Here is a 27650-nt window from a genome sequence, read left to right on the forward strand (position 1 = left end):
AAGCTGGAAACCATCATTCTCAGCAAACTAACACAGGGACAAAAAAACCAAGCACTGCATGTTCTCACTCATACATGGGAGTTGAACAATGAAAACACTTGGACACACGGAAGTGAATATCACACACTAGGGCCTGCTGGGGGCTGAGGGGCAAGGGAAGGGATAGCATTAGGAGAAACACCTAATGTAGATGATGGGTTGATGGGTGTAGCAAACCACCATGGCACGTGTATACCTATGTAACAAACCTGCACGTTCTGCGCATGTATCCTAGAACTTAAAGAAAAAAAAATGTAAAAGGATAGAAAAAAGTATACCATGTTAATCCTACTCAAAATAAAGGAGATTAGGTATATTAACAGCAGAGTAGGTTTAACTTTTTAAGATTATTTGTTTCAGAGATGGGATCTCACTCTGTTGCCCAGGTTGGAGTGCCATAGTGTGATGATCATAGCTCACTGGAACCTCAACCACTGGACTCAAACAGTTCTTCTACCTCAGCCTCCCAAATAGGTAGGAATACAGGTGCACCACACCATGCCTGGCTAATATTTTATTTTTTAAAAATAAATGGGGTCTCACTATGTTGTCCGGGTTGGTCTCCAACTCCTAGCCTCAAGCAATCCTCCCACTTTGGCCTTCCAACATGTACCCATGTTTCCAGCGAAAAAAGTAAATTTTAAAGATTAAATTTTACCAAGCATTAAGAGGGTCATTTATTTATCCTGTGGACAGGATAATAATAATAATACACTTGCCAATTTCTTAGCCAATAACTCTAAATTTGTACGCTCTTAATACAAGTTTCAAAATATATCAAGAAAAAAACTGCTAGAAGTACAAAAAAAAAACCCACATATATAATCTCGGATTTCAACATCACTCTATCAATCATTGATAGAATAAGAAAAGAGACAGTCAATAACATAGAAGACTTGAAATTAACTATCAACTAACATATCCTAATATATCCGAATATATAACTAACTAAATAACAACTAACATATCCTAATAACTTAACTCTAAGAATAGAGCAATACTTTCATTAAGGAAAAACAGAACATATACCAAGATAGAGCATATGAAGGGCTATCAAATGAGCTTCAATAAATTTTTAAAGATTCTGTTTTCATACTCAAATGAAAAATTAGAAATCAATAACAAAACTTTATCTTTAACTTCCTAAATATTTGGAATCTGACTGATATGGTTCAAAATAACCCATGGGTCAAAGAGGAAATCAGAAAGCAAATTAGAAAGCATTTTGAAATGGAATGAAAATGAAAACACATCTAAATTATGGGATGAATCTTAAATAGTTCTTAGAGTAATATTTATGTCACTATATATTAAAAAAGAAGAAATGATTCAAATTGATGACCTCATCTTATATCTTAAACTAAAAAGTGATAAGAGAAAATTAAACCTAAAGTAAGCAGAGGAGAGCAAACAATAAGTCTGAGTGAAAATAAATGAAATAGAAAACAGAAAAAATGATGGAGAAAATAATAAAAGCAAAACATGCACATGTATGTTTATTGCGGCACTATTCACAATAGCAAAGACTTGGAATCAACCCAATCTGTGACAGACTGGATTAAGAAAATGTGGCACATATACACCATGGAATACTATGCAGCCATAAAAAAGGATGAGTTTGCATCCTTTGTAGGGACATGGATGCAGCTGGAAACCATCATTCTTAGCAAACTATCACAAGAAGAGAAAACCAAACACCGCATGTTCTCACTCATAGGTGGGAACTGAACAATGAGATCACTTGGACTCGGGAAGGGGAACATCACACACCGGGGCCTATCATGGGGAGGGGGGAGGGGGGAAGGATTGCATTGGGAGTTATATCTGATGTAAATGACGAGTTGATGGGTGCTGACGAGTTGATGGGTGCAGCACACCAACATGGCACAACTGTACATATGTAACAAACCTGCACGTTATGCACATGTACCCTAGAACTTAAAGTATAATAATAATAAAAAATATATATATATAATTGATAAACTCTACCCCAACTGAAAATTTAAAAAGAGAGGATAAAAGAACACAAATTGCCAATATCAGGAATCAGAGAGGTTATATCCTCAAAGATGCAACACATACAAAAAGATAAGGGAATATGATGTACTACCCTATGCCAGTAAGTTGACAACATATGGAATAACAGATGGCCTGAAAGATAAAATAACAAAGCTTACTTATGAGGAAATGGTAGAATAGCCTATGTATATTAAGTAATTTATACTGGATTTGTAGTTTAAAATCCTATCGAAAGTAAACTCTATTCACAAATGGCATGGCTGTATATGTAGAAAATCTAATGTGATCTTCAAAAAAGTGACTAGAAGAATGAATTAAGCAAGGTTCTGGAATAAAAAAATCAATATGCCAAAATTAATTGTATTTCTATATACTATTAATAGTAATGGCAATCAGAAGTTAAAATTTGAAATAGTATTTACAATAACTTCAGGGAAAATGAATTATTTATGGATATATTTAACTAAAATGAGTAATAATTGTACATAAATTCTAATACCAAAGTGAAAGAAGACCTAAATAAATGAAGAACTATATAATGTTCCTAGATTAATATGTGGTTAATGTGGTTTAGATATCAGTCCTTCTCAAATTAATATATAGATTTAATGCAATCTCAATTAAAATTATTGGGCTTTTCTCTAGAAAATAAGCAAATTCTAAAATTTACATGGAAATGTAAATTTGTAGACTTATTGTAAAGCTACAGTAAATAATCAGATTGTATAATATTAGTGGTAAGGTAGACAAGTGGATCAATAGAAGATATTAGAAGGTGAAAAAGTAGATTCATGTATATATAGTTAAAGTATATCAGTTGGGAAGTAGCAGACTTTTCAAAAAGCAGGGGTAGGACAATTGAATATTTATAACCAAAAGAGAAAAAATCTGTAATCCATCCCCTCACATATAAAAATAGTAATGTAAAATGATTTATAGATCTAAATGTAAATCTTGAAATTATAAAAATTCTAGAAGACAGCATAGGATGAAGTAATTGTGACTCTGTGTTAGGGGCAAAAAGTTAGTAGATACTCCACCGAAAATATAATTCACAAAAGGAAAAATAAATTCAACCTCATCAAAATTAACAATTGGGCTGGGCTCAGTGGCTCACGTCTGTAATCCCAGCACTTTGAGAGGCTGAGGCAGGTGGATCACTCGAGATCAGGAGTTCGAGACTAGCCTGGCCAACATAGTGAAACACTGTCTCCAATAAAAATACAAAAATTAGTTGGGCATGGTGGCACATGCCTGTAGTCCCAGCTACTCGGGAGGCTGAGGCAGGAGAATTGCTTGAAGCTAGGAGGCCGATGTTGCAGTGAGCCAAGATCGTGCCACTGCACTCCAGCCTGGGAGACAAAGTGAGACTCCATCTCAAAGTAATAATAATAATAATAACAATTAAAGACACTGTATGAAACATTAAAAGACAGCAACAGACAAGAATAATTAAGAATAATTACAAACATATTTACACATAATGAATCTGACAATGTGTATCCAGACTATATAAAAATTCTCAAAACTCTATGTAAAAAAGTTCAGCCATATGAAGTAATAAGAATCTGTCACATGCTACAATTTGAATGACCCTTGAAAACGTACTAAATGGAAAGAAGCCATACCAGAAATTATCACTATTGCATGAATTCATTTATATGAAATTTTCAGAGTATACAGATCTAGGGAAACAGAGTAGATTCATGGGTTGCCAGAGATGAGTTGAGGAAAAGATTAGGCATGATTGTTAACAGGTATAGGATTTCTTTATGGATTAATGAAAATATTCTGGAATAAAATAGTCATAATTGTTGTACAACATTGTGTAGATATACTAAAAACCACTGACATATACACTTCAAAATGATGAATTATATGCCATGTGACTTAAATCTCAATGTTAAGCATTATAGAATGAAAAAAACTTATTAATAAGAAAACAAGCAACGCTATTTTTAAAAATAGGCCAAGACTGTGAACAGATCCTTTTAAATAAAGATTTACACATAGTAAATCAGCATAGAAACAGTTTCTGAACATCACAAGTTAAAAAACACAGAAATACTAGTACACACACCAGTAAGGGTGACTAAAATTTTAAGACTGACCTCACCAAGTATTGTAAATGTCAAACAACTGGAACTCTCATTTACTGCATGTAGGAATGTAAAATCTGACAGTTGCTTTTGAACAAAAGTGTAGTAGTTTCTTAAGAAGTTAAACGTATACCTACCATTTGACTCTGTCATCGCATTTTTAAGTGTTTATCAAATTAAAACACATATGTTTATACGTAGACTTGTACATAAAGGCTGATAGTAACATCATTAACATCATCTTTAATGACTCAAAACTAGGAGCAACCAAAATGTCCCAAATGTCCAATTGCCTAAACGTGAATGAATAAACAAATTGCAGTATATCTATAAAATACAGTATTTCTCAGCAGTTAAAAAGGCATGAAATAATGATATACACATTAATATGGGTGAATGTTAAAATAGTTATATGAATGAAAGAAATGAGGCAAACATGATTTCACTTAGATAAAATTTAGTCATCCATTGTGAGAGCAGATAAAGGATTGTCAGAGAGGAATCCAGAGAGGTGAGGGCTGGAAGCAAGAGGTGAGAAAAGGGCATGAGGAACGCTTTGAGGATAATGCACATATTCATTACCTTCATTGTGGTGGTGGTTTGACTGGTGTACAAATAGATTATGTTTTACCAAGTTGTACTTTGAGATATTAGTCATTTATAGTATGTCAATTATACCTCTATAAACTGTACAAATACATTAGTTTTTAAAAACTGAATCAAATAAACTGATTTAGTCTCTGGAGATATAACAGATAATTAATGTCAGAGTTCATGACATTTTAACCACATACTATGTGTAAACCAACATTATCAGGATGCTAATTCTAAGATGTTTATTTTGGAAGTGAGGCTGCAGCAAAGTAAAGCAATGTGCAGAACTATATGCAAGATAACTCATCTTGAGCTAGAGAGAAAGAATGGATCCCTAGTGATTTTGGTTCAATCATTGCCAATATTAACTTTGTTTCCTGAGATTCTCTTTTTTCACTTGAGTTTCTATGGGTTCTTTTCATCTTTTAAAACCAAACTTCCATCATTTGAACAGTCTTTTTATTCATTTATTTACTTTGCTTTTTTGTAGGCACAGGTCCTTGCTATGCTGCCCAGGCGGGTCTCAAACTCCTGGTCTCAAGTGATCCTCTCACCTCTGCCTCCCCACATGTTGGGATTACAGGTGTGAGCCACCACAATTGACCTTTCCTTTCAAGCCTAGAGCAAAAACAAACAAACAAACAAAAGGCTTTGTTGGTGTTTATATGAATTAATAAGTAGGTAACTAAATTGGCAAATAACCTAGACTGCTTTATCAAGATTTTATTGACCAGTACCTCAGCTTGAAGTCCTTTTAGAAAGAGACATGGAAGCAAGAATTCAAGTAAAAATAATTTATTTAGGAGGTGATCCTACACTTTTACTGATACACGGACACTCTGAACTAATAACAACAAAGGCGATACACGCAGGGCACAGATGTCATCTGCTATGCCCAAGTAAGGGAAACCAGGCAAAACATCACTGCTTACAGAATTTTCTTTAAGAAGAGTTATTTCCAGCTGGCAATGCTGTATTTTATGCCTTCCCTTGTTTTCTTCCCTTATCTAACCTGGCTCCCTGTTGCCGATAAGAACCAAAGTATGTGTTGGCCTGAGGCACAACAGGCACAGCATTAGCTAACCCTCATCTCCTTCACCAGTGTCATCTCCTACATGATCCTGCCATAGATAACACATTGAACTACTTGCAGTTCTGCAAATATACCGTAGTTTTGCATAACAGTATGAATTTAAACATGCAAACCAGCAACCAGAAATAGCTTTCCTCTGTGGTGACTGTTTACGTAATGTTTCAATATGTAACATAAATATACCAACTTTTACCTGAAGACTCCAAGTGTCTGTCTCTTCTGTGTCTCTGTGCATATTTCTGAGACAGCATTTACATTGCATTATATTGATTAATTCATTGCTGTATTCCAGTAGATCAGAAACTCCCTGATGGCAGAGATTATTGTATTCATCTTAGCTCCAGTTGTTGGCATAATATTGTGCAGATTGAAAATGCCAAATAACTTTTATTGAATTGTTTATGATTTTCATAATTTAAAATAGCATCAATAAATTAGCTAAATAAGTGACAGTGCACTTAAAGAGTAGTATATTATGCAGCTTTTAAAAAGAATTGACTAATAGTACATATACAGTTATGCAAAGGTAACCAAAACATATAACAAAAGTTTAAACATAATGTTAGGTGAAAATAACAAGTTACAGAATGCTATACATAGTGTGATCCAATTTTTGTAACATTTTGGTAAAATACAAACATATCTATATATAGTATTCATAACTAAATACATATATTCTATGAAGAGTCTGGATAAATCATATAGTCATGCATGACTTGACAACAGGGATATAGTCTGAGAAATGAGTCATTAGGATATTTTTTTCTTTGTGCAAACATCAGGCAGTGTATTTACACAAACCTAGATAATGTAGCCTACCACACAGCTAGGCTATCTAGTATAACCCACTGTTTCTAGTGTATAAACCTGTACAGAATACTACTGTACTGAATACTGTAGGCAATTATAACACACTAGTAAGTATCTCTGTATCTACACATATCTAGTCATAGAAAAGATACAGTAAAAATACCAGATAAAAGATTTAAAATGATACGCCTGTATAGCATGCTTACCATGAATGGAGCTTGCAGGACTGGAAGTTGCCCTGGGTGAGCCTATGATTGAGAGGTGAGAGAATGTAAAAGCCTGGGACATTTCATTACTTCAAACTTCATCAACACTGTACACATAGGATGCACTAAGTTTACAAAAAAGTTTTTCTTTCTTCCAAAATAAATTAATATTGGCTTATTATAACTTTTTGCTTTATAGAGTTTTTAAATTTCCAAACTTTTTGTCTTTCCTGTAATAACACATAGCTTAAAACACAAACATATTGTACAGCTAGCTATATAAAATACTTTTCTTTATATTCCTATTCTATAAGATTTTTCCTATTTTTACTTTTTTAATTCTAATTTTGCTTTTTAAACTATTTTGTTAAGAACTAAGACACAAACACAAAAGTTATACGAAGCCTACAAGGACTCAGGAGCAGTAATATCACTGTCTTCCACCTCCACATCTTGTCCTGAAGGTCTTCAGAGGCAATAACACAAGTGGAATTGTCATCTTCTATGATAACAAGACCTCCTCAAAAGACCTACCTGAGGATGTTTTACAGTTAACATTTTTATAAGTAGGCATACACGGGGGGCGGAGCAAGATGGCCGAATAGGAACAGCTCCAGTCTCCAACTCCCGGCACGAGCAACACAGAAGACCGGTGATTTCTGCATTTTTAACTGAGGTACTGGGGTCATCTCACTGGGGAGTGCCGGACAATCGGTGCTGGTCAGCTGCTGCAGCCCGACCAGCAAGAGCTGAAGCAGGGCGAGGCATTGCCTCACCTGGGAAGCACAAGGGGGAAGGGAATCCCTTTTCCTAGCCAGGCTAAGTGAGACACACAACACCTGGAAAATCGGGTAATTCCCACCTCAATACTGCACTTTAAACAAACGGGCACACCAGGAGATTATACCCACACCTGGCCGGGGGGGTCCCACAGGCACGGAGCCTCCCTCATTGCTGGCACAGCAGTCTGCAATCTAACCGCAAGACAGCAGCGAGACTCGGGGAGGGGCGCCCGCCATTGCTGAGGCTTAAGTAGGTAAACAAAGCCTCTGGGAAGCTCGAACTGGGTGGAGCTCACAGCAGCACAAGGAAACCTGCCTGTCTCTGTAGACTCCACCTCTGGGGACAGGGCGCAGCTAAAAAAACAACAGGGAAAGCAGCAGAGGCCTGTGCAGACCGGAACAACTCTGGCTGACAGCTTTGAAGAGAGCAGTGGATCTCCCAACACGGAGGATGAGATCTGAGCACGGACAGACTGCCTGCTCAAGTGGGTCCCTGACCCTTGAGTAGCCTATCTGGGAGACATCCCCCACTAGGGGCAGTCTGACACCCCACACCTCACTGGGTGGAGTACACCACGGAGAGGAAGCTCCCAAAGTAAGAATCAGACAGGTACACTCGCTGTTCAGCAATATTCTATCTTCTGCAACCTCTGCTGCTGATACGCAGGCAAACAGGGTCTGGAGTGGACCTCAAGCAATCTCCAACAGACCTACAGCTGAGGGTCCTGACTATTAGAAGGAAAACTATCAAACAGGAAGAACACCTATACCAAAACCCCATCAGTACGTCACCATCATCAAAGACCAGAGGCAGATAAAACCACAAAAATGGGGAAGAAGCAGGGCAGAAAACCTGGAAATTCAAAAGATAAGAGCGCATCTCCCCCTGCAAAGGAGCGCAGCTCATCGCCAGCAACGGATCAAAGCTGGTCACAGAATGACTTTGATGAGATGAGAGAAGAAGTCTTCAGTCCATCAAACTTCTCAGAGCTAAAGGAGGAATTACGTACCCAGCGCAAAGAAACTAAAAATCTTGAAAAAAGAGTGGAAGAATTGATAGCTAGAATAATTAATGCAGAGAAGGTCATAAATGAAATGACAGAGATGAAAACCATGACACGAGAAATACGTGACAAATCCACAAGCTTCAGTAACCAACTTGATCAACTGGAAGAAAGAGTATCAGCGATTGAGGATCAAATGAATGAAATGAAGTGAGAAGAGAACCCAAAAGAAAAAAGAAGAAAAAGAAATGAACAAAGCCTGCAAGAAGTATGGGATTATGTAAAAAGACCAAATCTACGTCTGATTGGGGTGCCTGAAAGTGAGGGGGAAAATGGAACCAAGTTGGAAAACACTCTGCAGGATATATCAAGGAGAACTTCCCCAACCTAGTAGGGCAGGCCAACATTCAAATTCAGGAAATACAGAGAACGCCACAAAGATACTCCTCGAGAAGAGTAACTCCAAGACACATAATTGCCAGATTCACCAAAGTTGAAATGAAGGAAAAAATCTTAAGGGCAATCAGAGAGAAAGGTCGGGTTACCCACAAAGGAAAGCCCATCAGACTAACAGCAGACCTCTCGGCAGAAACTCTACAAGCCAGAAGAGAGTGGGGGCTAATATTCAACATTCTTAAAGAAAAGAATTTTCAACCCAGAATTTCATATCCAGCCAAACTAAGTTTCATCAGTGAAGGAGAAATAAAATCCTTTACAGATAAGCAAATGCTTAGAGATTTTGTCACTACCAGGCCTGCCTTACAAGAGACCCTGAAGGAAGCCCTAAACATGGAAAGGAACAACCGGTACCAGCCACTGCAAACACATGCCAAAATGTAAAGACCATCGAGGCTAGGAAGGAACTCCATCAACTAAAGAGGAAAAAAAACAGTTAATATCATAATGGCAGGATCAAGTTCACACATAACAATATTAACCTTAAATGTAAATGGACTAAATGCTCCAATTAAAAGACACAGACTGGCAAATTGGATAAAGAGTCAAGACCCATCAGTCTGCTGTATTCAGGAGACCCATCTCACATGCAGAGACATACATAGGCTCAAAATAAAGGGATGGAGGAAGATCTACCAAGCAAATGGAGAATAAAAAAAAGCAGGGGTTGCAATCCTAGTCTCTGATAAAATAGACTTTAAACCATCAAAGATCAAAAGAGACAAAGAAGGCCATTACATAATGGTAAAGGGATCAATTCAACAGGAAGAGCTAACTCTCCTAAATATATCTGCACCCAATACAGGAGCACCCAAATTCATAAAGCAAGTCCTTAGAGACTTACAAAGAGACTTAGACTCCCATACAATAATAATGGGAGACTTCAACACTCCACTGTCAACATTAGACAGATCAACGAGACAGAAAGTTAACAAGGATATCCAGGAATTGAACTCATCTCTGCACCAAGCGGACCTAATAGACATCTATAGAACTCTCCACCCCAAATCAACAGAATATACATTCTTCTCAGCACCACATCGCACTTATTCCAAAATTGACCACATAATTGGAAGTAAAGCACTCCTCAGCAAATGTAAAAGAATAGAAATTATAACAAACTGTCTCTCAGACCACAGTGCAATCAAACTAGAACTCAGGACTAAGAAACTCAATCAAAACTGCTCAACTACATGGAAACTGAACAACCTGCTCCTGAATGACTACTGGGTACATAACAAAATGAAGGCAGAAATAAAGATGTTCTTTGAAACCAATGAGAACAAAGATACAACATACCAGAATCTCTGGGACACATTTAAAGCAGTGTGTAGAGGAAATTTATAGCACTAAATGCCCACAAGAGAAAGCTGGAAAGATGTAAAATTGACACTCTAACATCACAATTAAAAGAACTGGAGAAGCAAGAGCAAACACATTCAAAAGCTAGCAGAAGGCAAGAAATAACTAAGATCAGAGCAGAACTGAAGGAGATAGAGACACAAAAAACCCTCCAAAAAATCAATGAATCCAGGAGCTGGTTTTTTGAAAAAATCAACAAAATTGTCAGACCGCTAGCAAGACTAATAAAAAAGAAAAGAGAGAAGAATCAAATAGATACAATAAAAAATGATAAAGGGGATATCACCACGGACCCCACAGAAATACAAACTACCATCAGAGAATACTATAAACACCTCTATGCAAATGAACTAGAAAATCTAGAAGAAATGGATAATTTCCTGGACATTTACACTCTTCCAAGACTAAACCAGGAAGAAGTTGAATCCCTGAATAGACCAATAGCAGGCTCTGAAATTGAGGCAATAATTAATAGGCTACCAACCAAGAAAAGTCCAGGACCAGATGGATTCACAGCTGAATTCTACCAGAGGTACAAAGAGGAGATGGTACCATTCCTTCTGAAACTATTCCAATCAATAGAAAAAGAGGGAATCCTCCCTAACTCATTTTATGAGGCCAACATCATCCTGATACCAAAGCCTGGCAGAGACACAACAAAAAAGAAAATTTTAGACCAATATCCCTGATGAACACCGATGAAAAAATCCTCAATAAAAAACTGGCAAACCGGATCCAGCAGCACATCAAAAAGCTTATCCACCATGATCAAGTGGGCTTCATCCCTGGGATGCAAGGCTGGTTCAACATTCGCAAATCAATAAACGTAATCCAGCATATAAACAGAACCAAAGACAAGCACCACATGATTATCTCAATAGATGCAGAAAAGGCTTTTGACAAAATTCAACAGCCGTTCATGCTAAGAACGCTCAATAAATTCGGTATTGATGGAACGTACCTCAAAATAATAAGAGCTATTTATGACAAACCCACAGCTAATATCATACTGAATGGGCAAAAACTGGAAAAATTCCCTTTGAAAACTGGCACAAGACAGGGATGCCCTCTCTCACCACTCCTATTCAACATAGTGTTGGAAGTTCTGGCTAGGGCAATCAGGAAAGAGAAAGAAATCAAGGGTATCCAGTGAGGAAAAGAAGAAGTCAAATTGTCCCTGTTTGCAGATGACATGATTGTATATTTAGAAAACCCCATGGTCTCAGCCCAAAATCTCCTTAAGCTGATAAGCCACTTCAGCAAACTCTCAGGATACAAAATCAGTGTGCAAAAATCACAAGCATTCTTATACACCAGTAACAGACAAACAGAGAGCCAAATCAGGAATGAACTTCCATTCACAATTGCTTCAAAGAGAATAAAATACCTAGGAATCCAACTTACAAGGGATGTAAAGGACCTCTTCAAGGAGAACTACAAACCACTGCTCAGTGAAATAAAAGAGGACACTAACAAATGGAAGAACATACCATGCTCATGGATAGGAAGAATCAATATCGCGAAAATGGCCATTCTGCCGAAGGTTATTTATAGATTCAATGCCATCCCCATCAAGCTACCAATGAGTTTCTTCACAGAACTGGAAAAAACGGCTTTAAAGTTCATATGGAACCAAAAAAGAGCCCGCATTGCCAAGACAATTCTAAATCAAAAGAACAAAGCTGGAGGCATCATGCTACCTGTCTTCAAACTATACTACAAGGCCACAGTAACCAAAACAGCATGGTACTGGTACCAAAACAGAGATATAGACCAATGGAACAGAACAGAGTCCTCAGAAATAATACCACATATCTACAGCCATCCGATCTTTGACAAACCTGAGAGAAACAAGAAATGGGGAAAGGACTCCCTATTTAATAAATGGTGCTGGGAAAATTGGCTACCCATAAGTAGAAAGCTGAAACTGGATCCTTTCCTTACTCCTTATACGAAAATTGATTCAAGATGGATTAGAGACTTAAATGTTAGACCTAATACCATAAAAACCCTAGAAGAAAACCTAGGTAGTACCATTCAGGACATAGGCATGGGCAAGGACTTCATGTCTATAACACCAAAAGCAATGGCAGCAAAAGCCAAAATTGACAAATGGATCTCATTAAACTAAAGAGCTTCTGCACAGCAAAAGAAACTACCATCAGAGTGAACAGGCAACCTACAGAATGGGAGAAAATTTTTGCAATCTACTCATCTGACAAAGGGCTAATATCCAGAACTTACAAAGAACTCAAACAAATATACAAGAAAAAAACAACCAAATCAAAAAGTGGGCAAAGGATATGAACAGACATTTCTCAAAAGAAGACATCCATACAGCCAACAGACACATGAAAAAATGCTCATCATCACTGGCCATCAGAGAAATGCAAATCAAAACCATAATGAGATACCATCTCACACCAGTTAGAATGGCAATCGTTAAAAAGTCAGGCAACAACAGGTGCTGTAGAGGATGTGGAGAAATAGGAACACTTTTACACTGTTGGTGGGATTGTAAACTAGTTCAACCATATGGAAAACAGTATGGCGATTCCTCAAGGATCTAGAACTAGATGTACCATATGACCCAGCCATCCCACTACTGGGTATATACCCAAAGGATTATAAATCATGCTGCTATAAAGACACATGCACACATATGTTTATTACGGCACTATTCACAATAGCAAAGACTTGGAATCAACCCAAATGTCCATCTGTGACAGACTGGATTAAGAAAATGTGGCACATATACACCATGGAATACTATGCAGCCATCAAAAAGGATGAGTTTGCATCCTTTGTAGGGACATGGATGCAGCTGGAAACCATCATTCTTAGCAAACTATCACAAGCAGAGAAAACCAAACACCGCATGTTCTCACTCATAGGTGGGAACTGAACAATGAGATCACTTGGACTCGGGAAGGGGAACATCACACATCGGGGCCTATCATGGGGAGGGGGGAGGAGGGAGGGATTGCATTGGGAGTTATACCTGATATAAATGACGAATTGATTGGTGCTGACGAGTTGATGGGTGCAGCACACCAACATGGCACAAGTATACATATGTAACAAACCTGCACGTTATGCACATGTACCCTAGAACTTAAGGTATAATTAAAAAAAAAAAAAAAGTAGGCATACACTCTAAAATAATAACAGATAGTATATTAAATACGTAAACCACTATCGTAGTGATTTGTTATCATTATCAAGTATAATGTAATGTACATAATTGCATGTGCCATGCTTATAAATTGTCTGTACAGTAGGTTTGTTTACACTAGCGTCACCACAAATATGTAAATAATGCATTGCACTACAATATTATGATGATCACAACTTCACTAGGTGATAGAAATTTTTCAACTCCATTATAATCTTATGAGATCACCGTAGTATATGCAGTCCTTCTTTGACGAAATTGTTGTCGTGTGGTACATGACCATATACAAAACTATTAACAATGGTAATGCCTGGAAGCTAGAATTATGAAGCATGTACATTATGTGTACAACTCTATGTTGTTTTAATTTATATAATAATAAGGTAATTAGTTTTATAGGATAAAAATAACAACGATAAATACAGAATTAGGTTTTATTATAATAATAAAACCTAATTTAGAAATAGTAAGGTGAGAATCCAATTAATTCCATTTAAGTCAGCGAAGAAGCTTGAGTTCCATTTAATAGAGTATCCTTGTAGATTAAAAAAGAGAGGTGGTGGGGAATAGCATAATGAGATACTATGAAGGAAATTGAAAGTTTTTTGTATATTTTAAGCTGAGATAGAGAAGACTTGGTAAGGAACATAACCTGTCTTCAAATTCTTGAAGACTGTTATATGGAAGAGGTCATAAATATGTTCTGTTTTGCCCTTGGGGTTTTACCAAGGTCTATGTGTGAAACTTGTAGAGAGAGATTTAGTTTTAGCATGGTCATCATTCTACAAAGATAGAGAGAACAAGCTCCATCGTTTCCTCATTTTCACAATACCTGAAGCTATCCAAATACAATCTGGAAAAACATATGTCAGGGAAATTGAGCAGTAACTCCCGGTCTGGTTAGAAGGGTGAAATGCCCTATCTAGGCTCCCTTCCAGCCATGAGGTTATGATACTGTGAGATCAGAAGTTTCCAAAAGAGCTTTGTAATTTTGAGGACATGGAAAGCATTGCTATAAAAAACTGACTCTTTTATTAAATTTGGTTCACATTACACAGTTAAAAGCAAAATGAAAAGAAATCTGGAGACATAGTTCTGTTCCAAACTTTCTAATAAATTCATTCATTCATAAATTCAAAATTTATTGAGTGCCTGCTATGTGTCAGGAACTTCATGAGAAAAAAATAAAAGAAAAAAAAAAGGCATAGTCCAAGTAGTTTGTATTTGAATGGATGAAGAAAATTCTTAAGCAAATAATTATAATGCAATAGTTGAATCACTAGAGGAACATAACACTGTTCAGTAGCAACAGAAAGAAGAGGAAGAACCTTGTCAAAGAATGCCAAGAAATGTATGGGTAGGGGGACACACAGAAGCATGCAAATGTGTGAAAAAGGATGCAAATCTGCAAAAATGTAGGTGGTTTACTATTACTACAGCTTAGAACATCTATATTTTAAGAATATCAGGCTAAAAAGTCAAAGCCTTGTTAAAGAGTATTTTGAATACCATTCTAAAAAAATACAGGGTTTTCTTTGAAGGTAATTGGAAGCCACAGGAAAGACTTTAATAATTAAAAAGAAAAGAACACCAAGTATGCACTTTATATAATTTGCACCTGACAGCTCCATGAAGGAAAAGATGGTGAAAATTTAGATAAGAAAAGGAAAGCCAGTTAATAAAATTTAATTGGCATTTCAAAATGTGGCTAAAGAAATTGAGAGATAAGCAAAAGAAAGGAGGGCCAATAAGAAGGTAGAATCATCAGGATTTAGTGATTAACTGACTGTGGATATTGAAGGAAAAAGTAAAATTCACTAGGCCTACAGTGAATCTGGTTTTTGAAACTGCGTAGATTATCTGAGACAAGGAACGCAGAAAGAGGAACTCTTTCTGGGAAAAAATAAAAAATAAATACAAAACAATAGACAATAGCATCAACACAAAATCTTCTCCTGTTTAATGTTATTAAGAGGACTAAATAAAAATGTCCTGGACACCCTGGAAGAAATGGACTGGAGCTGAATTACAAGATCTGAGCTAGAGACACATAACTGGAAGTCCTTATGAACATAGATATTTGAAAAAGCCTATTGATATGGATAATATTCCTGGAAAGGGGAGCAAAACAATAAGAGAAAGGAAAACTGACAACTTTCCATATCATATCTTTTTATTTTTATTTTTTTTTGAGACGGAGTCTCGCTCTGCCGCCCAGGCTGGAGTGCAGTGGCCGGATCTCAGCTCACTGCAAGCTCCGCCTCCCGGGTTTACGCCATTCTCCTGCCTCAGCCTCCCGAGTAGCTGGGACTACAGGCGCCCGCAACGTCGCCCGGCTAGTTTTTTGTATTCTTTTAGTAGAGACGAGGTTTCGCCGTGTTAGCCAGGATGGTCTCGATCTCCTGACCTCGTGATCCGCCCGTCTCGGCCTCCCAAAGTGCTGGGATTACAGGCTTGAGCCACCGTGCCCGGCCCCCATATCATGTCTTTAAGAGAAAACAGCAAAGGTAAGATATTAATTAACTGGTTAGATATCATCAGTGATCCTCTGACTTGAAAGCAACCTACAATGCTAGATAAATGTTTTAAAGCATTTTTTTTTTTTTTTTTTTTTTTTTTACTTTACTTTAAGTTCTGGGATACATGTGCAGAATGTGCAGGTTTGTTACATAGGTATATGTGTGCCATGGTGGTTTGCTTCACCTATCAACCTGTCATCTAAGTTTTAAGCCCCACATGCATTAGGTATTTGTCCTAATGGTTTCCCCCACCTTGCGCCCCATACCCCAGCAGGCCCTGGTGTGTGATGTTACCTTCCCTGTGTCCATGTGTTTTCCTTGTTCAGCTCTCACTTATGAGTGAGAACGTGCGATGTTTGGTTTTCTGTTCCTGTGTTAGTTTGCTGAGGATGACGGTTTCCAGCTTCGTCCATGACCCTGAAAAGGATATGAACTCATTCCTTTTTATGCTGCATGGTATTCCATGGTGTATATGTGCCATTTAATCTCATTTGCAATAGCTACAGATGAAATAAAATACCTAGGAATAAACCTAACACAAGAAGCAAAATATATCTACAATAACAACTGTAAAACATTAATTCAGGAAACTGAAGAGGACACACAAAAACTGGAAAGATACTCCATGTTCATGAATTGGAAGACTCAATATTGTTAAAATGTCCATACTACTAGAGGCAATCCATAGATTCAATTCAATCCCTATCAAAATACCAATGACATTCTTTCACAGACACAGAGTAAACAATCTTAAATTTTATATGGAGCCACAAAGGACTCAGAATAATCAAAGCTGGAAAAAGAACAAAACTGGAGGAATCATATTACCTGGCTTCAAATTATACTACAGAGCTATCTATTATAACTAAAACGGCTTGTTACTGGCATAAAATACACACATAGACCAATGAAATAGAACAGAGATCTCAGAAACAAACCCATACATCTACAGTGAACTCATTTCTGACAAAGTTGCCAGGAACATATACTGGAGAAAGAACAGTCTTTTCAATAAATGGTGCTGGGAAAAAGGGACATCCACATTTAAAAGAGTGAAGCTAGACTCCTATTTCTTACCATATACAAAAGTCCAATCAAAAATGGATTAAAGACTTAAATATAAGACCTCAAACTATGAAATTATTACAAGAAAACAATGGGGAAAATATTCAAGACATTGTCTGGGCAAAAATTTATTGAGCAATATCCACAAGCATGGGCAGTCAAAGAAAAAAATGGATAAATGGGATCGCATTGAGTTAAAAAAGCTTCTGCATAGCAAAGGAAACAAGCAACAAAGTGAAGAAGCCCATTCAAATTCCCCCACCAAAAACTCCGCCTCTCTTACCCCAACTGGCTCTAAGAATGCTGCCAATTAGGTCTTTACCTTCCAGAGAAATCTGGAAATATGACAGCCTCAAATGAAATACCTAAGATTCTGATATCAGAAGTTTGCCAAATGAAAGCGCCAGCCACATCATCCTACAATGAAGCTTATAGTCAACAGGCCTCAGAGGATTCCACTACTCTTGATCATTTGCAGGCAACCAAACATGAGCACACATCTAGGGAAAACCTCTAACAAGAGGTATAGAGATGAAAGAAAACATATAAGAACAAGCGCTTTACAGGCTATAGGGAGGATACACGGAAATAAAACTCTTTAATACAACAGTTAGTGTCCTTAAAGAAAAAAGGAAAGATGGCAAACCATAAAGTAAAAACCATAAAGGAATACTTAAGGGAATAAAAAAGATCTCAGTAATTAAAAATATAATAGTAGTAATGAAAAACTTTGGAGAAGTGCTAAAAGATAGAGCCAAGAAAACGTTCCAGAAAGTAAAGCAAAAAATAATAAATGTAAAAAGTATTAGAAAATGAATGCTGGAGATACAACTTACAGATAGAAGTTCTAAAAAGAGAGAACAGAGAAAATTGAGAGAAAGTAATCATTAAAATAATTTCAGAATAGTGCCCACAACTGAAGGTTATGAGTTTCCACATTAAAAGGATACTTTAATAACTACATTTTAACTATTATTATAGGAAGTCAGTAAATGATACCTAAAACTGACCAATAATAAAAATGTATTATAGTCCTATTATTTAGAAATGCTGAGACAAATGCCAAAATAATCAGATAAAAGAACAAAAAAATATTTCTCAGGATGAAGAAATAACAAGAGAGAGGTTATAAGAACTGCTATTTTTCATAGTTTGTAGAATCATTTGATTTTTAATTCACATTTATTAATTAGATAAAAATAAAAATTAAAAATTAAAAATAATCCTGAATAAATAGATTTAATGGTAGATTCAACCAACACGGATGAATAAAAAAACTAATTACCTACAAGATACATCTGAGGAAATTAATCAGAATGTAGCATAGAGGGATAAGGAGATAGAAAATATGAGAAGGCTAAGAGACTGGGAGAACATGTCGGGAGGCCTAGTATGTAATTAATTGGAGTCCCAGAAGGAGAGAGAGAGATAATAAAGGGGAGACAATACTTAAAGGAATAATGACTGAGTTTTCATGAACTAATGGAAGACTTCAGTGCCTACCCTTAGAAATTCCAAAGGAAAGGTCAAAGATAAACCAGGAGGTGAGGATGTCATGGAATCTAAAGGAGTACAAATTTTGTGATAAGAGCTGGATCCACAGTTCTGGTTATTTTTCTATCCTGTCATCAATTGTTGACTAAAATATATAAAACTACTTGGTTACACATTTAAAGAATGTATTTGCCATCCACAAAATATTTCAATTTGGGCAAATCAGATACACATGTGTAGACACATATCATGCAAACTATTTAGGAGGGCTCTTTACTAGTAAACTCAACCGAAGTGATCAAACTAATTTGTGGGTATAGATTTAGTCTCATAACTAAAGAGAAAATTATTTTCCCTTAGACAGTCTCCCTAGGAAATGTGGCCTGAGATACTAAGGTAAAGTAGCTCGAAATATATGTAGTGTTGTCTCTATAACGCCACAAACAACTGAAGACAGAACGCAAGCATCAGGGAATCAGTTCTCTGTTTTGCTTACATGATAAAACTCAGTCTAACTGATTCAAAATACTACATTAGTTATTTTGGCATTATGTACACAAAACCTTGCTTATCTAATTAGGGAGTTCATTTCCTGTTCCTTTTCCTTAGCAGTCTGGTTTCCATCTGTTTATTATCTGATCATTATTAGTTTCTACTTGGATGACCAGGTATAATTTAGGCAGTGTAAGTATCATTTCAAAATGGTCAACCCTGCATCATACTGTAATAAAATTCTTTTGCTTTTAAAATTTTATATGATTTTAAAAGTTAGTGAGCATGTCAATTGGGGGTTTCATGAAAGGCAAAGCCAACAAAAAAATTTTTTTATTGGGTTTATTTGTTAATTTAACACATTTCTCTAGTGGCAGTCACACGTGAATAAGACATTGCCTTAATTGACAGTAAAAAATTTCTAGCCTTAATGGACAGTAAAAAATTTCTTCTAGAATCTAGTGCAAACTGTTGAGAAATGCAAAACATGTGAATATCTGCACTGCTGTGTTTATGGACAAGTAGAAGCAGAGTAAAGTCAGAAAGTGGCAATAAGACCAGTGAACAAGTGACAAGACTTTCCTGGAAAGAGCTTGGTAATTAAACACATTAACACTGTTCTTGGCAGTATGTTAGTTTACCTAAAGCTAACTTAGAGGACATTTTACAGATTACAAGAGCTCATATGAAATCTTTATTTAACAACTTTCGGATCATCACATCCAGGTTATAAAATAATAGCATCTTCACTTGCAAGAGAGTATCATGATCAATTTTGTCTTGTAAATGTTCTTCCTGGCTGGCTTATGTATTGACTTAGGTAATGTAAATATTTCCTGTGATATTTTTAGCATTAAAAGGGTCCTTTCATAGCTAATTTTTTAAACATTTATTATAGGAAGTAAGCAAATGATACCTAAAATTGACCAATAGTAAAAATGTATTCCAGTTCCATTATTTAGAAATGCAGAAACAAATGCCCAAATAGATCAAAAATAATTACATATTATTTATTTTGGGTTTTGCCTTTCTTTTTAGTTGCTGATAGAAGCACAGTTTCCTTCTGCTGTCTCTTTGCTTATTTCTTATTCTTCAAATAAACATTTTATGTGTAAATGGAAGAAGAAAATTACTTTTTTTTTTTTTTGCCTCAGCTAGGTTCTTCCAAGACACAGAATTGCTGAATAAATTGCTCTAAAGCTAAAAGTAAGAAGCACAGCACTCTCTCTGGGGAAAGTTGTGTTGCATACCCTGAGGAAATGACAATAGGCAGTTGAAACAAATATTGATAATGCATTTTGCTATTTATATTTGTTTTGTTTTGGTCCAAGTCAATGAAGACAAAGAGTCAAGATGGTGAGCAGTGGGTCTTGGCTAATTCTATTGAAAATCTAATTAAAAGATTCTTCTCATCTAAGATTATATTGGAATTCTTTTTTTTTTTTTTTTTTTTGAGACAGAGTCTCGCTCTGTGGCCCAGGCTGGAGTGCAGTGGCCGGATCTCAGCTCACTGCAAGCTCCACCTCCCGGGTTCAGGCCATTCGGCTGCCTCAGCCGCCCGAGTAGCTGGGACTACAGGCGCCCGCCACCTCGCCCGGCTAGTTTTTTGTATTTTTTAGTAGAGACGGGGTTTCATCGTGTTAGCCAGGATGGTCTCGATCTCCTGACCTCGTGATCCACCTATTTTGGCCTCCCAAAGTGCTGGGATTACAGGCTTGAGCCACCGCGCCCGGCCCTATATTGGAATTCTAAACACAAAAGATGCTACCACTAGTTAGAACAAACATAATTTAAAACACTCCTAAGAAAAGAAGTGGTATTTAATTGCTTGTCAATAGGCTATTGTTTAATGTTATTCACCTCAGATCAAACTTGCTCAAAGACAAATGTTCATGCTTTTATTAGCTGTACTCTGTGACATGACATTCAAATAAACTAAGGACTAATAAATCAAAGTGTAAGAATTAGAACCACAATATTTATTCTTTCTAGGCATCTATGATATACAAATGATTGTTTTGTGTTAAGATTCTCAATAAATAAAATAATATTGCTTGAAGGCATGAAATTAAATTATGTTTGCCATTACTCTGAACACACCACCATTTTTTAGTACTCTTTTTCTATATGGAAAATTGGAAACCTTCTTTACTTCATAATTTCCAGTGTTTATACATATGCCTGTCAAACAAACCCTCCCTTTTAAACAGAAATTATTCTTCATTTAATTTTGCATTCTCATTCAAAACCAAGGGTTAACACAAAGCAATTGCTTCCTAATGTATAGAGACCGGGTGAGTGAGTGAATGAATGAATATGGGTAGGTGGAAATTTTGGAAGTTTGCCTCTCAGTGTCAGAAAGTCAGATTAGGCAAACCAGCATCTTTCCTTGGCCTCTAATATAGCATTTCACTGTAATTCTTATTTTTCCTTTTCATTTTGATGCTCCTTCACCTCCTAATTTCTTCAGGCAAAGAAGAATTTATGAAGCACCTTTTCACTGCAAATCAATTTAGGTATATGCTAATTGTACTCATGGTTTGTTCATTCAATAAGTTTCCTGTTCAGTATGGAAGATAAGAAAATACAAATAAGAATAAATTAAAAAGTTATATCCTAAGAGTGAAACAAATGAAGTTCTATGGCAACCTCCGTTCTTCTAATGACACCATTAATTTACCACATTTCCTTCATCCTAAAACAGTATTGATTTTCAAGGCATATCATCAAATTGAGAATAGCATTTTGAGGAAAGACATTATATTAAAATGTACATACTTAAAAACTACTTAACAGTAACATTCATTTATCCATAAAATTGCATGTCACTTTATTCATCATTATCAACATCTAAGCCATGACACAGTCCAAGTCTAAAAATTCTTCTGATAAATTTTGTCCAGCAGTGGGTAAGTATATCATCATAATGATCAACAGTGCTCACGATCCTAATTTCTTAACATTTTCAGGAGCAACAGTGTAATTTAGAAACCAATCAGGTAATACTAGAGATTTTTTCTCCATTTACTATTTTGTTAGATTCTAGTTAACTTGTTTTTGTTTATGACTGTTAATTAAATGAGTGATAATTCCCCAGGACTCAAAAATTGGTCATAGTTTTTATCTGGTTTTGAAAAATCTATAGTGAATTCCAAAAACTTTGGCAGTACTACGACCTTCATTATGCTAGATGGCAAAAAACAGGCGATCACCTAGGTTCACAGTAACTTCTAGTTCTAATGCTTCTTAAGGGGGTTATCTTTTTGTGGACTTTTTAAATGACAAATGCAGATCCAAATATAAAATTCAACCATTGTGGATGGTATTAAGGCAAATAACCCTTCTCAAATAGCAGACTGATGAAACGGAAGTCAGATGAAGATACCTTTAATTCTTGACCATGCTATCATAAGCTCAGAAATGACAAGTATAATTTATTTCATGCATAGAATATTTTTTTGACATCAATGATGTTTACCAATTTCAGAAACACTAAAAGTAAGTTGAATTTCTTAGAATTGAATTTCATAGAATATTTCTGTTTCAATGTGACCCATAACTTCTGATAATTCAATAAAACCACATTGCCTATTTTTATTTGTGCCTAACATGCTGGACACTTTACACTTTATTAATGTACTCAGGATGTTGCTATATTCTGGCCAGTAGTGTTGCACCTCTAATTTCTACTGTTAGTACATGTATACATCCCCTAGGTAAATCACTAAAAATATAGTAGACCACTTAGGGCAATGAGGGATGCTTAGTCTAAGTTGCTTTTTATTCATATAAATCAGAAATGTACAAAAACAAGTAGAAATGTAAAGTGTCCAATCAATTAAACTTTGTATCACTGATATCAGCTTTCCAATCTACCTTAAGGTTTAAGTATAAAATAAGGAAATAAAAGATAAATCAAACATAGGTATGTTGGGGCTGGGAATGTTACTGAAAAACAAACAAATCAACAAAAAAACTATATTACAAGGGAAATTCAGTCCCAGAGGAAGATGGTAAATCTAAATTCACATTTGTTATTTGCGGGTAACAAAATAATATCCAAGGAAAAATTTACATTGGTTATTTGGAAATGGTATAAGTTCTGCAATTAAAGAAGTGAACTGTTGGTAATTGTTTGGAATACAGCCAGTAATTGAAGCCACAAAGAATTAACTGCTATTAAGAAATAATGATAAAAATAAATTAGAACTTGTGTTCAAACTTAATGAATATTTTAATGTAACCATTGAGTTCTATAACATACATATTCCTTGAATATGGCTAATATGATGAGGTCCACTCAATCCTATATTGGGAAACTTAGACCACACTAGAGTGAGTTTCTAATACCCTGGCATTGCTCTGAACTGCCAGTTCCTAACCTACCTTAAATCCTATAATTTTTTTCCTCATCTCTACAGATTCTTATCACAGGGTTTTTCCCCCAACCCCATTTATGGCCTTGCTTCTGCCTTCAGACTGTAGGATGGATTCACTCCTTTGTTCTTGCTTTCCATGACATCTGTACCTCATCATTATTTTGTCTATAGCTGTACAGTCTTCTGCAGCCCTAGGTGAAGATCTGCACATCAGGAACAACGTTCAGGATTCTCTGTCTCATTGCAGCCCTCCCTGAGTGTTGTCCTCTTCTGTTTTAGAATGGATCCCTCTAATGAGACCCATGTCTATTTACTTAATAGGAGACCACTAGTTTCTACAAAGAGTAAAAAAGGATTGAGTATTAAAAACAAAGAGTATGTTTCTTGTGGGGAGCTCTAAAAACAAAAGAGCAAATTTAAATATAATAGGAAAATCCATAGGATAAAAATAATTTGTTCTTAAAATGTTATGTTTGTTCAATAGTTTCTAAAGTACATTTCATCAGTAAAGACTAACTTCTCCAAATTCTAAAAGCACAAAAAGTGCCAGACTATGAAAGATCTATTCAATTAACTCACATGTACACCATCTGCCACCATCATATTTACAAAATGCATAAACTCCACAAAACAATTTATAACAAAATTGTAAATCATGCATTTAAAAACTAAAATTTATACTTAAGTATTTATGTATACATACAAACATATATTAATATGACTATGTATATATTAAGCTAGTATGCACAAATAAGTAAAACAACTACATGTTAACAAATATAAAAAGTATTTTCTTACAGAGCAAATCTTATGCAAATTTAGCAATAATTTAACTGTTAAAATTTCAAATTCTTAGAACAAAACAAGTTTCTTTTTTGCTAAAAACTTTTTTTTTTGAAACTTCCAACATAAGTAATAATGAACCCCAGCAGCTTTCAAACAATACTTTTGTTTGCGTCCCTGGCTTCCAAGTTGAAAATGGCAAAATAAATCTCCAGTAGAGAAAATTATCTTCCTTTTTTGAAACCTTTATATTACAAATGCTACTTGCACAATATTAAAGTTATTTATCACAGATTTTTAATTTCATTAAAAATGATATTTGTAAAAAAATGCAAATGTGTGCTAAGAAAAGTTAATCTGGATCATATTTTGGACAAGATTAACAAAAATGAGGTTGAATATTTTGCTCTGATCTCAAATCCATCCCACAGGAAGTAAAGTGAATTTGAAATGAAATCAGGCGGTTTTCACAGGCTCGGAGAAACTGAATTCTGCAACTAGTATTACCTACCACTAGTGGCCAAGAGTCCAGATGGATCCTAAAGTTAAACATGGCTTATTCTGATCTATTAGTGCCAGCCACCAGACAACTGAATATTCTGAGAGATAATCAGCCATTTGTTGAGAACCTCAGGCATACACCTGTGGCTTCAGGAGCTAAAAGGGAAATACATATTTCCAAATATCATCTCATAATTATTTAGCAGCAGGCCTGGAATCACTTGATTACCTCTTAATTGAGTAAAGTGTTCTTACCAAAATGACCATAGGTCAAAATGGGAAAGCATCTACCATCCTTCTTTTCTCAGATTTGTTTCCCATCATATACCTGGGAAATCCAAAAATAGAACATGGAATTTTGCTGCATTTTAAACCAATAGGTTAATAACTGGTTATTATAGGTTGGAAGGTTGGAAAACGGAAAGAGAGAGAGATATATATAATATGCATATGTATATACATATTTGTGTGTGTATCTCTCTCTGTGTGTGTATCTCTCTCTCTCTCTCTCTCTCTCTCTCTCTCTCTCTCTGTGTATGTGTATATATATATATATATTCACTTGAATGGTCTTGAACTCAAGTCTCATAGGAAAGAGGCCCACCGTGAAGTAGAAATGGAAGTGAAATTTCATTCATTTGAAAAGATCAAAAGGATTATAAAGATATGTACTGGAAATAGATCTACAGGAGTTGTTGAGATTTTAGCAGGCTAAGAATGAAATGACATTTTTATCCGAGGGAATGACAGAGGTTAAGAGGCTTATGTTTAGGAAATAGCCATCGAGATGCAGGAGGGTAACAATAGCTCTCTTCAATGCTTGAAAATTGGGTGCCAGGCACAGCCAATAGTATACACAAGTAGATTTAACGACTAGTCTAATATTCCAATAAGGTTATGAGAGTAGCAGTATTAAATTATCACCTTTTAATTGATGAAGACATTAAGGTACAAAGTGTTCGTATAACTTACCTTCAAGAACACAGTTAACAAGTATGAGAGTTAGGATTATGAACTGAAGTGGAATGACTGTCAAGCCAATATTCCTAATCAGTATGACATACTATATATTGAGGAAATAGGAGACTGTGAACTGGTTAAGTAGATCAAGGCTCTGTCGTGGGGACCCTGCCTGCCTCCTAGACTAAATACTTTGTTTAGGCATGTCTCCTATTGTGTGAGTTTATGTGATATGAATTAGAGAGAACGTGATTGAATAATTAAGGGGAAAGATTGTCACTACTCCAGCAGCTGTTGGAAACAATGTTATTGTGATTGGGAAGAAGCACCTTGCTCAGTGGAAAAATGCTATTGAGTATACAGAGTAGGAACCCACACCTGCTTGGTTTGCAATAAATGGATGCTCAGCTGGTGTTCTTTCTTCTATTTCCTGCTGGAAGTTGTAAACAACACTAGAATTCATTTTGACTATACAAAGTTTATTGATTCTTGTCTGATCTTACATGCTCTTCAGTATCTCCCCAGGGACATTTTGATTTATTTTTATTGGTTTTGTTTATTATTTGTTCCTTTCATATAATATTGCCATACCTAGTTTGAATAATAATTTCATCGAAGAAATTTTTGAATAAAATATAGTTTAGTTATTGTGGTCTGGTATTATTTACTTCTTTCCTTATCCTTTCTTAACACATACATATTGAAACAATTGGTTTTATAATACAATTTTTGAAAATGTGAATTTTATTAGTAATATTGCTGTCATTAATAGCAAAAAAAAGTTTAATTTAAAACTCAGTATGCAATGGGGAAGCATTAATGGTTTCTGAGAAGATATATGTTATACAATGAACCATGAATTAGATAGATATATACTGGGTATATGGTTTGCAGTAGGGAGAGAGAAAAAAACAGAAGAAAATAAAGATGAGTCAAACATGACTGCATTTCAAACCCATTTATCTGAGAGAATAGTAGTAACATTAATAACCTCAGCTATAAAGACATAAGGACAAATGTAATAAAACAACAGTCTCAAGTGACCGTGTTTCGGAAATACACATTTTATAGGCATAATTCTCCTGTCATGACATTTAGTTATCTGTAACAAATATAAATGTCACATTAAAACCATTTGTTTCCCCAAAGGCACACACCGGTGCCTAAGATGTTACTTATAAGAAACAATGAAAATCAATCCGTTAATAATTTATACTTTTCCACATACACCCCAATTCCTCTGTGTTTTTGAAAAGGCTGCACCTAATATATGAATAGATAATTACGTGCAATGCCTATTATAAAGTGCTTCATGGTTAAACTAATATACTGCTTGCTGAGTTACCATGGAATTTAAGTCTTAGTAATAGAGCATAAAAGCACTACTAAAATGGAACTTTATATACTTATATACTTATTAGGAGTCTCTTTATTTCTTCTACCATTAGTAGTCTCCATACATATATTTTCAATAATCAAAATTATAATTCATTCAACAGCTGGAGGTCAGATATCAATTCTAAATCATTTTCTCACAAGCTCGTGCCTTTGAAAATTAAAATTAATTAGCCAGTTACAATAGCAGCAAATCAAAGTTAAATTCTTACATTATCACAAGGAGACCTTTGTCATAAGATCTAATTATTGATCTATTTTCTGACGCAAAGAAGCACGCCTAGTTGTGTATAAATGTGCTTTTGATAGTTTTTCAGTGGAATTGACAAATTATGGATTAGCCTCACCTCACCTTCCTCAGATCAGCAAATATTTGGAAATCCTCCAAATGCATTAATCGATTGGAACACATCTGTTTAGTCT

Source organism: Trachypithecus francoisi, unplaced genomic scaffold (assembly GCF_009764315.1).
Source record: "Trachypithecus francoisi isolate TF-2019V2 unplaced genomic scaffold, Tfra_2.0 Lachesis_group0, whole genome shotgun sequence".
Lineage (NCBI taxonomy): Eukaryota > Metazoa > Chordata > Mammalia > Primates > Cercopithecidae > Trachypithecus > Trachypithecus francoisi.